At 38.5% G+C, this 17347-nt stretch overlaps 1 long non-coding RNA gene across 1 annotated transcript in view; it reads right to left on the reverse strand.

Moving 5' to 3' along the window:
* Positions 1–218: 218 nt before the first annotated feature.
* Positions 219–17347, reverse strand: part of LOC136553405 (uncharacterized) — a 78413-nt gene continuing 61284 nt past the window's right edge. Inside the window, exon 3 of the long non-coding RNA XR_010783150.1 lies at positions 219–239. This is a non-coding gene — a long non-coding RNA (uncharacterized lncRNA). The remainder of the gene's footprint in view (positions 240–17347) is intronic.

A 17347-nucleotide genomic window follows, 5' to 3' on the forward strand; every position in this document is an offset into this window, starting at 1 on the left:
GGTGTAAGTCAAAAGGTGATGAATTATCAGCTTTCCTAAGAACCACCTTAATCCTACACCAATAGGTCATGAACAGCAGCATAGAAGAGATTGTCACGAATGCACTGAACACCCATTTCATAACAGAGACTCCCTGGGTGCCCCATCATTGCACACATGGTTACACAAGCCACCAAGAAACTTCCAAGAAGTAATTCAGCCTTACCTGCTTTTTCCTTGCACAGCTTCTGAAACAGCATCTGTAAGAAAGTGATTTTTCTTTAATAATGGTAATTTTTTCCTTCAAATAAGTTCCACATTTCAAGATGACAATCAATGTAATTATTAATGGTCACTACCTTACACAAAGCATAAAATCCAGAGCTTATCAATAAAAATTATGCACAATAGCTAGTTTTGCTTGCTATTGACAACCTGGCACCCATTCTCAGGTCAGGTTCATCTGTCCTGCAGTGAGTGAGTCTAGGAGCACACTCTACAAGCAGAGTATATGTCACAAGGATATATAAGGTGCAACACACTGGAACATGCCTGAAAGGATCTTGTGATGCTGGTGGGGCTCAGGGAGCAGTCAGGCGGCTGAAAAGTTGTGTAGGCAGCTCTACTGACGGGCAAGAAACAGGACACTGTGACTTGGAAAGGTAGATGTCTGTTTCCTGCTCATCTGTGACCAAGAGAGGGTCGCTCTGATTGAGGCTCATGCCAAACTGACCTACCATGTTGTTTTCTTCATATTTTTCATTTTGCTTCTTTGGGTTTGCCATGCTAAATGAAAGGGGTGCCATTAACACCACACTTGGATGCACCTCTTGGTCCATTACTTTTCTCTTTAATAGCTTTCAGTGCTCAGATGAGGAGGTTGTTGACAGTGATTAAATGCATTTCCTTTCATAGATCACCCACTCTCAGCAATGCAGGCCGTAAATGAAACTAGCATAATGGGTGGTACTGCACCTAATTTTTCTTAATTAAACAGAAGGGTGAACTGATTCCTCCAGGTACCAGTGTGAAGTGCCCAATATGCAGGCAGCTGAAAAGACAGACATTCCTGTGCCTTGCAGTGACACACCCTGTTCCTGTTATCTGCTTGTCCCCACATGGACAACCATCTGCACCTTTCCATCACATGCACCAAGTGCTCTGTTATCTCTTCAGTCAGTATTGCTTCTGCAGCCTTGATAAGAATCTGTCTATAAAAACATGCTTTTTATTTACCTTTTATTTAATGAAGAATTTTACTGAGATATTGGAAAATTCCTCCTCTGAGCATGGAACCAAATTGATTAGGCATCTCTCTCAATAATAGGGAAAGCACAGCAAGGCTACATTTTTTTTCCTTCTGCAAGGCAATTTCATTCTAAAAGAGCCTCTTGCTCTACTGCAAGGTCTGCCTTAGCAGCAGCTGAAGTTAACCTATCTTTAGCCAGCAGGGATCAAGTGGAGTGGTCACTTCTGATGGGAAGATAATGAGTAGCTGAGTCTAAATCATGTTTCATTAGTGGCAAAGTATCTAATTTCCACAGAGAAGCAGGAAATTCAGGCATGGGCTGTGTCAATTGGCAAGGGACAGGCAGGTTCCACATGAGTGTGCCAGGTTTTTGGGATGCCTTTCTGAACGAGGTATATCATATTGTCTCTCCAGTCCTCAGTGAGCTGCAGTGCTGTTTATCACCCTGCCTGGGGACAGGCACCTGATTTTTAGAATCACAACTCTGGCATAAGCCTGGTTGATGCCTCAATTGCTATACTGAATCTTTGGATAAGCACTTCTTGAAGAATACATAAATGATATGTGAATCGAAAATAAATATGTCAGTCCTTTGTGGATAACTGGTTTGTGTGTTCTAGTGCTGCCAGAAGGACACCAGCTATTAAAATCATACCCAGGCTATGTTAACTTCCAAGATCTTTTTAGGATGCCATACAAAAAAAGGATGCAAATTATTGCTGGAACAATCTCAAGTGGCAACAGAAAGCTGCCAACTAAAAGTGATTTATGGAAATGATAAGGCACTACATAACTGATTGTGTAACAAAATACATTTATTGGAGGACTAGCAACCCATCTGAACAGCATGGCACCAGCTAATCAAATATATAGAAACCACACACCGAGAGAGTACAACTCTAGCCAAAAGACTGCTGCAGCACCTGCTGCTATGAATAATAAAGAAATCATTTGCGTACAACTCCAGCTGTAACAATTTTGCAAGTGGAAGTGTCAAACAGCAGCCAAAGATAAACACGCTCTGCTGATATAGCCTTGTCTTCTTTGCTGAAGCATGTAAACCAGCTCACAGAAACCAGAAATGTTTAGATGCTGGGTCCATTCCTCCTCCTCAGCAGTCCCATGTTTCAGCAGGGCCATCCCACTTTCACCTCTGTGAGCAAAGGTCTCCAAAAGCTTGCCTGGACAGTGTCACCCTGTGCTCCATGATCAGAGCAGGATGAGCCAGTGACATGAATAAGGAAACTGTACTCTCAGTGTAGGTTCAGCTACCTAAAGAAAGGCTGTGGATCTATTGGTGGGAGGAAAGTGGACATGTTGCATTTATAAAGAAACTGACATGGCCTCAAGTTTCACCAGGGGAAGTTTGGATTGGATTTTAAGAAAAACTTCTTCCCAGAAATCACCGCCAAACATTGAGACAGGCTGTTTGTTCAGGGAAGGGTAGAGTCACCATCCCTGGAGGTATTTAAAAGATGTGTAGATGCAGATGTGGAAATGAGGGACATGGTTAAATGGTGGACTTGACAGTGTTAGGTTAATGGCTGGACTTGGTGATCTCTGAGGTCTTCTACAACCTGCACAATTCAATGTTTCTGTGATTTTCTTGAAAGGCATTCTGTGTGGAAACAAATTACTCAAATGAACTCCTTGGATGAAGTGGAAGTAAAGATAGAAGCAAAGCACCAGCATTATAAAGTCAACAAGGAAAATAAACATACACATTGGAAAACTGTTTCTCTGATATCTACATAATCTTTCATGGCTATAAGTAATCAGGGCATGGAACTCATCAAACTAGATTAAATGACTTAATATCATCCCAGAAACATTATTGTCACATAAAAGCTTTTTTTTTCTGACACAGATTATGAAATGGTTGACTTGAACAACTTCAAAACCATTTTAATTTGCAACAGCCCAGGGATTCTGTAATGCCAGCCAATCCTGTAGTATCATACACCATTTCAAAGAAAAAAAGACCATTTTGCTTCCACGTCTTTTACTTCCCTCTCCCCCATCAACCTCTATTAGTTATTAGCTCCTTTATGCTCCCATTTCAAACATGCCCATATCTTCCACTGATATTTCTGAGTACCTGTCAAACTGTCATCATTCACTCTCAGGAAATCGCACCCTCCAAAAAAAATAAAAAAGGTAATTAGTGTATCTGTTCAGCATGCAAATATTTCTCCTAGACATTTAATAAAAAAGACAGACAATTTATTCAACATAGATATGGTATCAGAAATATCACTGCTATCAAATAAACCCTGGCATTTGGACAGGACTACTTTACATCTGCTGTTAATAAAAAAGGCTTTAAGTTCAGTAAGTTTGTGTTTTGTGGTGAGCAAGTGGCAGCAGCACTCTGAAACACGACACTCCTTGCAGAGGAAAAAGGATAAATCTCTATGACTTCCTACTGGTTCACTGATACTGAAGGAAAGCACTCTAAACTGAAAAAGGTCCTCCAAATAAGGATTAAAAAATCATGCTGGTTCTTCATTCTAGCAATTTAATGACCTGCCAGGCTTTAATTAGAGTGACATATAGGCAGTTTTAAAGGAGGAAAACAGCAATCCACATGCAAAGCTCAATCATCCGTGTAGCAGGTTTATTAGATCCTTTCAGAAAGATGTTTACAGAAGGAAAGAAAATCCTAGTTACTACTTCAAAATAAAATTCTACAGCCCAAAAAGGGAAGTAATATTATGACACAGCAATGTTAGCCTTAACTTGAAGTTACCTGGCCCCTGCAATGAGAACTTCAGTCTGGATGACACTTGCAAGTGCCCTAGAGCACATTAGTCAGCTAAGAATAATGGCAATATTGAAGCTATTCCACAGAAAATACTGTTGAGACTGCTGTGTCAGAAATTTGATTTCTCTTAGAGACTTGGCACCCATCTTTGGTACAGGGTTGAAACTGCTGCTTAAGATGTATCTTCAAAGGCTGACAACAGAGCTCATAATTTTCCTTTAAAATACAACCACTGCAGAGGTGTTTATTAGAGACCATATCTGATATACAGCCTGAGTTCTATTAGAGAATTTCCCCTTGTGGCATGGAAGACAGGTCTTGGTTGGATGTGATTCTGCCTCATACCTGTTGCACCACAACACATTGGCCTCTTCAGCAGGTTAGAAAGCAGGGGGAAGGTGAAATTCTCGATTTCTTCCATTGAACCTGAGCTACTGTGCTGTAAACTATTCATGATGGGGTCAAAGAAAGAAGTTTAAACAGCTCCCCATTCTGCACTCAAGCAAATCTTCTTGCTTGTTCACAAGAAGAGTGACCAGCAGGTCAAGGGAGGTGATTCTGCCCCTCTACTCCACTCTCATGAGACCCCACTGGGTGTACTGCATCCAGCTCTGGGGACCCCAGCACAGAAAAAACGTGGTCCTATTGGAATGGACCCAGAGGAGGGCCACAAAGATCAGAATGATCACAATGATCAGAAGGGTGAAACAATTCTCCTACGAAGACAGAGAGTTGGAGAAGAGAAGGCTCTCGGGAGACCTCACTGCAGCCTTTCAGTACCTACAGGGGGATTTCAAGCATCTGTAAGAATTCAGAGGACACAGACACATCTTTTGAAAACCCTAAACTTAATACTCTGAGCTGTATTCTAAAAAGTTAAAACTGTAAATATTGCCTAAAGATATAAAAACATAATTGTGCACAGCTGTTAAAGGACACAATGAAAATTTGAAAATTATTTTCCCTTGTTTAGTATTTTAGTTGGCAAAATTACCCTCACTCACAGGTTTTAACATGCATTTTAATTTAGTCTAAATATTTATTTAATTTTGCACCAAGATCAGTGCTAGTTCAAAAAACTGTCATAGAAAGAAAGAGTCATTAAATAGCTTTTTTCTCTTTGCTACAAATATGTATCTATTTTGCCTATGTACTATTGACAGAAGTTTAGAAAATAATGTGACATTTCTTATGGCTGCTGTTTTGAAAACTTCGATCAAATAGAAAACTACCTGGAAACTATTTTAAAGTGAAAGCTTTTGAACAGCATTTAAAAAATGTTTACAATATGTGGAGCAGGGCAATAATAAAGTATATAAAAATGAAAACCATTTCAACAATGTTCCAAGTGAGATTAGAAGAAAATGAGCTACAAGACTAACAGTAAAGCAACATGCGTTTCAGTAAATGTAATTTATCATACTTATCTAAAAGAATTTATTATATTAACAGACCAGGGAGATTTCACCTCTAGCAGATGCTAATATGATTTCCAAATGTCAAGCAGTTACAGGCTGGGGGGTTACAACCAAATTTTTATTGAGGAGGATTCAGTTCCAACACATGAGGAGCAGCCACTTGAGATGAGTGCTAGGGTGTGCCTCCATGGTATTTTTTACTGTATTAAACCATTGCAATTGCTCGTTTTGCCATCAGATTGGATGATACCATCCATCCCTGTGGCTCAGCTGGCCATGCCTATTTGTCTTGCACTAGCACTAGCACTCAGGGGAATCAAAAGAAGCAGAACATTAATTTTATTCCCAAAAAGTTTCTGCTGTTTAATTTGTTGCTTTCACCACAAGAGCTCCATTATAGCTCCATTTCCTGTGTCTCACATGTTGCTCTAATGCAAACACTTTGGTTAATACTTTGTAGTCTTGGGGTTTTTGCTGTCATTCACTCTATATTACCTTTGCTTCTCCTATGATTTCCCCTATGGAATAAAATGACTGTGTTTGCTATTCCATAGTCTTGAAGACTGAACTATCTGATCTCCTAAATTTTGCCCCAGTACAACTAGTGAAAGTCTGAACACGAAAATTTTCCTATTATTTAATGGCTAGCAAAAAGCCTCTGTGTGACAAGAGCCTCTTTGTTGCTGACTATGCTGCACCACATATACAGGTATGGTCAGATACCACCATTTACATTAGAGTAAAAAAAAAATGTTGCAGTAGTTTGCAACTGATCCACAAATCCCACAGAAGGATAAGAGCAATAATATGGGAATCAGTAGAAGTGGTAATTTGGAGCTTGAAACTATTGAGGACTTTTCCCACCTCTTTTTCCATTTAAAAATTAAATTGACATGACTTTTCAACAGAGAATGTGAATTATCAAATAAAAAAGCAAATTATTAAAGGGTTTCATTTTGATAGTTTTGAAGGAAAAAATACTTTTTGGGTTGAAAATGTGTTTACTTTAATATTTAACTCATTGTATTACATTACATAAGAAATTTGCAAAACCTGGTGTCGAATCATATAAGAAAATTTTACAAATTGGCAAAGCATTTCACCAAACAGCAAGACTGTTTCTACCAGTATTTGTGCTTGAAACCATTAAAAAGGGGCACCAAGGTATCATAAGTTCAGGTATCTTCTTCACCTTCAAGGATTTATTATACCTTTTAGACTTATATTATTTTATTATACCTTTTACTATTGATTTTAGAGGTCACTGGAATTAATGTAGAAAATAGCTCTGAACAGGCAAAATTATTATTTTTTTAGTATTATTTTGAAGATGTAGCTATTTAAAACTCCAGAATGTTACTTTGCTATAATATATCCATAGTAATTTTCTTAAATTTTTAGGGATTCTATACTGTGCTCATGGAAGTTCATGTTCTAACCAAAGCCAGCTGTGAGAACAGCTTCTCTGTTGTCATTATTTTGCCCTTTGTGGCCAGCTGGATATACCTGAGAGACAGAACACAGATGTTTCACTGCAGAAACAGATGCCCCTGGGCCCTTCAAGGTGACCAGGGCAGCCAAACAGGTCTGGTTCCATCTGGTGCAAAGTGGTGATACACCCCCATTCTCTTTCACTTACACAAGCTCTCAATAGCACTTCCCACTTTTGTGCTTTTAGACATGCTTTAATAGTGCCCAATATTTTAAAATCTAATTAAAATCTAACCTGACAGTTGGGCATTATGTTCTTGCAAAGCAGGTACAGGTAACCTCAAGAATTTAGCCAAGGAAACAGCTTGTGGAATATGTAGGCTCTTCTGGTTTGCATGGTGTCCTAAATATTCAATTCACCATGCCCAATTCCCAACACCCACCCTTAAGGATCACTTCCTTACAGGATACAGTTCTGCCATGTCTCAGCAAATTTCATCCTGATAAAATCAGAAAATGTCCTCTTCATTATGCTTTTACCTCTACCAAGCCCCAGAAGCACTTAGTCATTCTGAACTCTCAACTCTGCAGCAGGACTAACATCAACATGCTCAGAACTGTGCAAATAACAATTAGTGCTCAGCTCTCTGCTAAGATAACCAGTCATGCTTCTGTATAAACAAAGACATGAATAAAAACTGGAGATAATGCAGTTGTCACAACATATGTGTGGGGGTCAGGTGGAAATGTGATGGGGCAGAGGTGGGAGAAAGACAAACAAGAGGAGCAATAACTGCCAAATGGAGATGAACAAAAGTGAGAGGCCAGAGGAGCCCCTGCTTTTTACAATCCTGGAACAATACAGTGAGTCACACATTGCTATCATTTTTACCCTCTTGAGTAGGAAGAAGTGCTATATCTATTTTAAAGATAGAATGAAGTGGGAAAGGTACAAGAGGTCACACAGCAACAAAGAGAGGCATGAAAGCTGGGGACTGGTGTGCTGCTCTGGGAAATGAGTGACTGCTAAAGCAAACAGCAGTTAGCAGTAATCCATGGCAGAACACGAAAACCAAGCCCTGTGAGCTCTGGCTACAGCTGTGGTGTTATTTTAGCTTGGCTCAGAGCAGTACTTAGCTGGGAATGAACTTCAGACTGCCATTAGCAGCAGTTTGTTTGTTTTCACTACTGAGTGTCCACAGAAATGTTTCATGATGGCTAGGCTCTGAGTGGATATTGGGTATTCTCCTTTGCAGTCAATAAAACTCATCATTGTAATTTAGTCTTAAACAAAAATGCACTCTTCCCAGTATACTGATGTATTAGCCATCAGTTAAAATCTTGGCCAACATTTTAGGCTTCTTGAGGAATACCAACACAGGTTTGTTTTGTGGCCATTTTTCAGTAAAAGGTAAAGCAGGGATAAGTGAAGAAAATAATTGTTTTATTCCAAAGAGTTTCTGAAAGTACAGAAGTTGTGCACAGCAGAAGAGCTGTGGACAGCTTCATGAGAGCATCTGTGGAAAATGTTAGGTAGCATCTCTGCCCCTTCTGTCATCCCAGCAAGGGCTGATGCCCTTAGGAGAAGCAGACATTCTGATTGTTTTTTATCTTTTAATTTATAGATTTTAGTCTTTATAGAACATTTCATTACTGGAAACCTGCTGTAAATCCTTTTCAATTTGTGATTTTTTTTTTTTGTCTGCCTCTGTGGCTTTGTCTCTGTTTATCACAGCTGTTATGCCAGATTTAAAAAAAACCAAACCTTTTCCCAGGCAAATGGCATGGTTTCCTTTTGGGAGGTTTCATAGTTCTCCCTTTCTAAGAATGAACAGAATGGATTCCAGTGTGCCAGCAGCAGGTAAGAGGATGCCACCTACCTCACCACCTCCACAGCAAATGCACACAAGATGTGTCAGAAATGACAACTCCACTGCAAATTCTGGTGTAGCCCATAGGAAAACCAATGCTTGTAATGTGTATTGACTTCTGTTGTTTATTTTCCAAATGAACACTTTAACCCATATAAATAAAGGACAATGCATTTGTGTTCCAATTGCAAAGTTAATATTTTCATAGAAAAGCATAAATTTCCCTTTGCAGTGGGGTTCACTGCCAGCAAATGCCCAGGTGCAATTCAGATAACTGCCATGTAAACACCTAAACAACTTCAAAGCCCTGTGTTCCCAGCTGCTTGCCTTACTTTTTGCCTTACCTGCCAAGATTATGCACATGGTTAGAAAAGTTGGGTGAAATTATGCTGCATCAGGAGTTGAGAACTCCTTATGCACATGTGAACTAAGAAGAGTGTTCACTTTTGGTGCACTTTTGGCTGCAGTGCACCAAAAGACATACAGACATGTATGGTTTGAAATTATTTAGACAAGGCATGCTCAGTGTTAATACTATGCTTAAATCCATTTTTCTAAATACACTAACAGTGGTGGTGGGCTGCATTTGACTGAACACACACTGCAGAAACTGGATCTAGAAGTCTTTTCTACAACATACACATCATGCACCCTTACCACCCCCTCTTCCCCTCCCCAGGTAGGCATACACATACATATATAGACACACACAATTTAGATATATGTATATGTATGTGCCTCTGGTTCACTCACCCTTCCAATCTTTTCCCTGCAAAAATTGCTAAGGTTGTGAGACAGCATGAATTTGTCTGCTCACATACTGAAGGGGCTGCTGGCTTAATCTGTGACCTCCAGCAAGTCAGTGCAGCACTGACTGAACAAAGAAACAAATGTTCTTCAGCTAGTCATGAACATCTCCACTGCTACAGTGACCCTTGGATAACTGCTTATCCTTAAGCAGTTTGGTCTCTCAGTTCTGCAGCTATATCACTCCCTAATACACAAGTCTAACTTTGAGTCAGAGATGTCAGGGTTTTCACAGCCACCACCATATTTTATAATTTATGATTTACTGTCTTACAGACATCACAAAATGTCTGTACAGAAGCTTTGACCTTGACTTTTCTCTATCATATCATGTTTAAAATCATTGGCAAAAGTCACAATGTGATACTTAGTCACTTGCATGCATCCTTCTCTGACTGCAGGAGAGAGAAGAAATTTGTTGGGGACTAGCTCAAATTTCCCCCTCCTGCCACCTTGCCCCCCATCCTCCCCCCTTCCCCCCATTCCTGCATAGCCTAAAGCAGATTCAAACTCATTTCCATATATGTAGTACTGGCTAAGCTATTTTAAAACTAAAAAACCCCAAAAACCCAAAAAAACCCCAAACAAACAAACAAAAAAACAACAAAAAACCACTTTACTTCTTGAAATGGAGTAAAATAACTGCACCACCACAGAGGGGTTACAAAATTGGTATGTATTACTTCTCAGCTGTCATGGACAGCCAAAACAAATATATTCACAGAATTATCTCTATACCCTGTGTTCCTATATGAAGAACTTGTTTTATGCTTCTCTGCAATGCAGACAAACAGTAATTTCTGTTACTTTTTTTTCCTTTTTTTTTTTTTTGGTAGCTAAGCACCATGACCTTCCTAGAAATATTCAAGGATCCTTTAGTGGAAAACTCCACAATCTCTTCACAGTGTTACTGTTCTCCATAGCTCAGTATAATTCCTAAATGGAATAAACTGAACTTGAAATTATAGAATCATAAAATGTGGTATTAGGCAATTTTTAGACAATTGAAATAAAAAGACAATTTTCATAGCATTGCTTAACATTTATGACATGTTTGTTAAACAATTTTTATACCACTCACATGCACATCATGGACTACAACTAAATGCTGATGGAATGAATGGAGATTTTTCTGTCACCTTGAATGCCTTTACCTTTTTGTCCTTAATCACTGTGAGACAAATATCATCATTCTTTGTTTTCTGTTTGTGTAATTCACATTAGTGACCACTGCTTAAAATTTGTTTTTACAGTTAGATTTAAGGCACTATTCATCTTTCAAGAAGCACTGATTTTACAAAAAACATCATTGCTTCAGCTGATCTTAAATCAAAGTAGGTCTGATATAAATCAGACCTACAAGATTTATATCAGACCTACAAGTCAGGTCCAATAAGAATAAGCTTTTAAAGTGAAAATTATTGCATCAACAAGTGAGAAATTTGAAAAATCCCACAGTAAAGGGTGCACTTACTGATTCACATCTATCTTCTGCCCAGTTTTATTTACTCAGTCACAGCAACTAAAAATAATGCCAACTCATGATGCAACATCTGAGATAAGAAAGCAGTTATTGCAATTCAGTTTTAAAAAGCTACCTCCTAATTGCTATATTCTAATGTTCCAAGAAAAAAAATTAGAATGGAAACATTTGAAAAGGGCTTCTCAGTGGCCCTTTTACCTACTAATTAATGCAAGAAAGGATTTTCATCTTCCTATGCTGTCTGGCTGGGCTTCTGGACTTTTGTCAGAATGCACATCTGCAACAACCTTGGTGAGAGCAGCTGCTGGAAAAGTGGATGCTGAGATGTCTCTCTACCTATACAGCTTGAATTCTGTTTCAGCATGGAAATGTACTAATTGATTACTAATCAAATGTATTATTTATTATTGAAGGAATGAAGGTGGCTCTCCCAAAGTCTCATGGTTGTAAGATGAACCAGTTCCCCATTCCTTGGGACCTCCCTCCATGCTGTCTGTGCAAAGAACAATAGCTCTGTTACTGAGAGGCTCAGTTTGCTCTGTTATGGGACAGATTTCCTACACAAATCCTTCCTCCAGAAGCTGGAGCAATCATTTTGTACTTCACAGGGTAATGACATGAGAACAAAGGAGAGATGCCACATTACAGTCATTCTGCTGCCTGTGCAACAATTCATAGTGTCATGCATCTGAGGGCCTGTTCCTACTGCACTAGGAGTAAGAGAGGACTTTTACATAACTATAAGTAGATCTTTAGTCAGAGAAGCATGTAAATTCATGCAAATGAGTTTTCAAAATTTGCTGACCTCTTGACAGCTTATGGAAGAAAGTTTTCCATAACCCAGCTTTCTCCCAGGATTAGCTGTACCTCAGGAGTGGGGGCTAGGTCTTGATTTAACCTAGGATCTACAACACTCACAAGAGCTTGAAGGAGACTATCAAATACATAGAACCTTATTATGAACTGCTAGAGTTAATTATAGAATATCTGGAATTTCTATCTGCTTGTTATGTAACTTCAAATGTTTCATCCCTTGCAGCAATATCTGGGGCTTCATGGCCACTTGCACCTTCACATTCAAGGCCCTCCAGTATCTTAGGCAATCTTTAAAACCCATTTATCACTAGAAATACCTACTAATATTTTACAGCTGACGAAAAGAAGAAAAAAATCAATTGAAACATTAATGTTTACACCACACCAAACAGGACAGTATTAAAACAGACTCAACAATGTACTTTATGACAGCATATTTTAGCTCACCAAATATCACAGCTAGTGTCAAGCCTCCTTATTATCTACATGATTAAAGAATGAGAATATGTAACTCTAGGCAGATGATTTAAGAAAGGAGAAGAGGCCTTACATATTAATCTACTGTGAGATTAAGGAAGTATCATTATTTCACTGACTTCTTTCTATTTCAGAATCTTTGTACCCCTTTGGTCTGAATTCATACCTACACAAATCCAAACAGGCAGCAAATGCTGGGTGTACGTAGCACCATGATGCACTACCTGGAGTTCCTCCAGTTTTCATGCTAAACATTCTTAAGGCTCTTTATAGATAAAAGTCTTATTTCTTGCTGCATTTTTTCTGTGATGTATTGCAATGTTCACCTTCATTCTATGTCAAGTCTAATATAATTCATATCTAATCTAGGGCAAGCCTAAGCTCTCTCTTGACTAAAATACATTCCAGCATGAACCTTTTTATTTTAGTAAATAGTCAGACAATGACATTTCTGTGGTGACTTTCATTTTAAAGAGTTCTGAAGGAAAGAAAGAGACACTCAAATTACCTTTTGCACAAGGGCTTTTCCACATTTGGTATCAGAATGTACCCAGCTCTCTTCTCTCCAGAAGTTTTAGAGTTTTTGATCTTGTGTTGTAAATTTTCAGTACACTACCTGTCAGCTTTTTGCTAGTCACAGTGTTTTGGAACACATATTGAGAGCTTTATCCACATGAGATTAAAGTAAAAATTCAAGACAGCAACACAGAGAAAGCAGCAATTTACCATTTATGTAGTGTTATTTTATTGCTTACATTACAAAGTGCCTCACATTCAGGATTCAACCAGAAATAAGGTCACTTTTTTATGGGAACACACAATAGATGAAAAACTAGGTCAAACCCCATGCATATGTATAGGATCAAAGGATCATCCTTGGATTGAAGACCTCACAGCCTAGCTTAGACTTTCATTCTAGATGCTACACCAAATGTGACATTTTGCGAGGGGAACACTCACTGCACAGTTGTGTGCTTATCCTCAAAAGTGCAATCCAATCTTGGATCTTGAGAGGATGGAGAATAAAAAGTCTACTCAGGCATTTGGGCTCAAGAGAGGACAAGGAACTCAGAAATCCCCAGAACTCAGCATTTCACAACAGCCAGCTGTAGATTGCTACGCCAAGATTGCAGCTGTACTTAGGCCTGCTGTACTAGGGTTGCTCAGCCTGGAGAAGAGAAGGCTCCAGGAAGACCTCATGGTGGCCTTGCAGAATTTAAAGTGGCCTATAAAAAAGACAGGGAGAGCCACTTTTCCTACTGATGGGAGCAGGCTGTGGGTTTAAACTAAGAAAGATTTAGATTAGGTGTTAGGAGGAAATTCTTCACTCAGAGGTAGTGAGGCACTGGCACAGGTTGTCCAGAGAAGTTGTGGATACCCCATTCCTTGAAATGTTCAAGGCCAGGTTGGATGGGGCTCTGAGCAACCTGATCTAGTGGGTGGCATCTCTGCCCATGGCAGAGGGATTGGAAATACATGATCTTTAAGTTCCCTTCCAATATAAACCATTCTATGATCAGGATGCTCAGGTGCCTACTAGAGATGTTTACAATTTCTGAACTGGTGCCAGTGGATAATGGATACAAAAATAGACATGACCATCTTTCTGCCACTAGTTCTGCCCCTAACAGTGTAATTAAAAACTGAAACATGCCACTTTGCATACACAAGGAAATATGTATTTACAGGTGATTTCAATACTGCTCTGATTTTTCAATATACTCAGCACCTACTCTAGATCATGAAGCACAAGATTAGGAAAAAAATTTAGGAAAAAAATTAAGAAATTCATGGCAAGTTTTACATTCCCCTTTAAAAAAATACATACACCCTCCCTTCCTCCCTTCCTCCCTTCCTTCCAGCAAATACCACTCATGTTTAAGATTAGATTATTTTTCTCCCGATTCCTCTTTAGCTGCCAGAGAGTGACTCATTGTCAGATTGATCTAATTACAATTACAGACCTTGTTCTTCTGGTGTTACAAGGGAAAACTAGGAAACATAAAGGAAAAGGTCAATACAGAAAGACTCTACAAGTCAGGATATGTTAAACAGTGCCACTAGTGATTTCTGTTCATTTTTCTATAGTTTTCTTTTACAATAATGCAACAGAAATCAGTTACACTTCTCAGACACCTACCTGAAAGGTTTGTTTTGTTTTTGTGAAGCAAATTACAGATTTTAGTTCTTTTGGCATAAGAGTGAAACAAGAGTGTAATAGTTTAATTATATAGTTTAATAATAGCATCATATAGTTACTGTTAGTAGAATAATAAATACGAGCAATTTATGTAACATTCATGTGATATTTTGAAAGATTTATACATTTGGTAGCAGGGATAATTTAACACCAACTGTTCTCCTAAGTCATTAGCAAAGCAGGATTTCTTTAAAGTCATATTTGCAATGTTTAGCTTTTTAATATTATTATTCTGAAGATACTATAATGCAAGCTCTATGTTAACTTATAAAACAAGGCACATTGAGCATATCACATAGTGTCTGAACAATGGATATAGTTTATAACTCTAATTTATTCACTTTGAAGGCAACAGTATACTTAAAAAGTATATAAAAATTCTTTTCCTGAGACCTATCTGTTGTTTGCCTTCAAACTTTTCCAGGAGTCAAAGAGAAAGGTTGAGTCTAAGGATCTTGCTTTGTCAGAAAGTTTATTTAATATTAGTAACCAAGAGCATTAAATTTGTATATTACTGTAATAACTTTTGTGTTTTCATATACTTCTAATTTTCCCAGAGAATGTAATTAGAGAGTAGGTATTTAACTGCACTATCCTTGTCACTGCCTTTATCTAATAGCTGACATTATGCAGCTAAATATGTCACCCATGAGAGTCTTCTCAATTTGTTTTGAGATGCTGACATGATGGTAAAAAAAGCACGGCTACCTTAACAGTTTTGCAGGGGAAACAATTAGTAAATCTTTCTGGTTTGGCACTTCAGAATAAATTAGCTTTGCTGGAGAAGTTTGAAACACTGAACAAACACAATACTGATGCAGTAATACATTGGATGACATTATTAATTGGAATTAGCAAAGCAGGTTGTTAAGGCTATTTACTGCATAATTTTATTAATTATGTTTCATTTTGGTTAAAAAACCAAAACCATAAGTCTCATAATTTCAGATAATAAGATTTTGCCTTTTTTGTTTTGGAGAAGAGATATGAAGTATAGTAAATAATATAGGTTTTTAGTGGCTAATTAAACAAACATAAACGAGGCTAGGAACACGAAGTGCAGGCCACCTGAAAATCTTTACTGCAAAGGGACACCTCCTTGTAACCCAAACTCTTTTATTCCCAGGAAGATGGCTGTTACAGAACATACCTGTCTTCAGCAGTGGCTAAGGCAGTTGCATAGAAGAGACTTGGTTCAAGAACAGAACAGAATAAATGAAAATGAGGAGTCAAAAGAAAATCAGAATTTCCATTGCAACATTTTTGTCATAAATAATGAAGAATCAAATTAATGGAAGGTATGAAAAAAACCCCAAACCTATATTGAAAATACATGATTCATTTGTACATTTAACTGAAAAGAAGAGCTTTTATATTGCAAATCATCAAGAGGTTAAATTTTAGCACTGTAACAAAACTTTGAGTTAATATAACAGTACATTGCACATGTGGGATTGACTTCATCTAGTAACAGGTGTCTACAATGCAAACATTTACAGCTGAGCCAGTTATTCTGTATGGGGTATGGGTCATCTCACAGAATAATCTCCTGAATAAAGCACTCTCCAAATGTACCTGGTTTTGCCTTTAAAGAGGATGACCACCTCTCCTTACTTGTAAAAAGTCCAAAAAAATCACATGCATTTTGTAGAAACAGCATTTTCTACAGAACTGCAGCTCTGTGCAGCACTTGTCTTGCCACACTGCATAGTCCCATGAAGGTCTGCAGTGGTACTTCCTGACCCCTCTGAGTCAGTACTAAGGTTTAGAGAAGGTACCTAATAAACATGGAAAATTTGAACCAGACAAAAAACGTAGCAGCACCATGAGAGGTGTGAAAAGACTATGTGAAAGTAGATGCTAATAGAAAAAGTCGTTCATGCCAAGTTGCTTTCTTCAGTGTAAATACCTCTCAGTGAAAAACATAAAGTTGGTATCAAAGTCACCTCCAAGGAGACAGTAGACATTTGTGTAAGTTTTTCAAAACACTTCTATTTCCAACAATGTGAAACTTAGAATTGGATTCATGTAGCAGAGCAAGCCCTTAAAAACATATTTATTGAGTGCTCAGCAAGTGAATTACAGAGGAGCTGACAGAAAAGATGTTGCTAAATAAGAACTGATGCCTTGTGATGCAAAATAATGTGATAGAGGCTGGTAAATGGCCTTGGTATGCTGACACAAATTCTCTGCTCTTGTGGCATTCCTCCTGCAGGTTCTGGTCCCTGCTACTCAGATACTATCCTCAAGCCCCTTCCTTCCTCATTTTTACCCCTACTTCCCGCTTCATCTCCCCAGGATTTGCTGTAGTTCTTGCAAGCACCTCCATCACCTCTTCCACTGAAAAGGCAGCAGGTTTCCCAACCATTAAAACCTTCAGCTGAAACAGGTTACAGCATCTGAAATGAGCAGCCTGAAATGAGACCTGGGGATGCAGTAACTGACCAGGGGGTAAAGTGTAGGACAATATGGAAACATTTGCACCTGGGAGAGTTACAGCAAGAAGAGAGTCTGTTTATTTCCTAAATAAATGGAGCAGTCTGTCACCATCACAGCTCAGTGACACTCCACTCTCTGGCATGCCCAAGCTAAAAAAAGTTCCTGAGATGTTAGGATACACACAGAGAAGAAAGGGGAAACACATGGATAACAAGGCAATGTCTTTCTGTGAATTCGTGTGCAGTATCATGAAAGACATCATGGAAGAAGCACTGACCATCTTTCAAAAGAATCACAGACCTTCTGAGGATTCACAGAGGAGCCACTCAGAGTTGTTAACTGTGGAGTGAGCATGAAAAGAGCAGTTGGTCCTAGGAGGAAAGTATAACATGGAAGATGTTGAGAAATGCATG

This window comes from Molothrus aeneus, chromosome 2 (assembly GCF_037042795.1).
Source record: "Molothrus aeneus isolate 106 chromosome 2, BPBGC_Maene_1.0, whole genome shotgun sequence".
NCBI classification, from domain to species: domain Eukaryota; kingdom Metazoa; phylum Chordata; class Aves; order Passeriformes; family Icteridae; genus Molothrus; species Molothrus aeneus.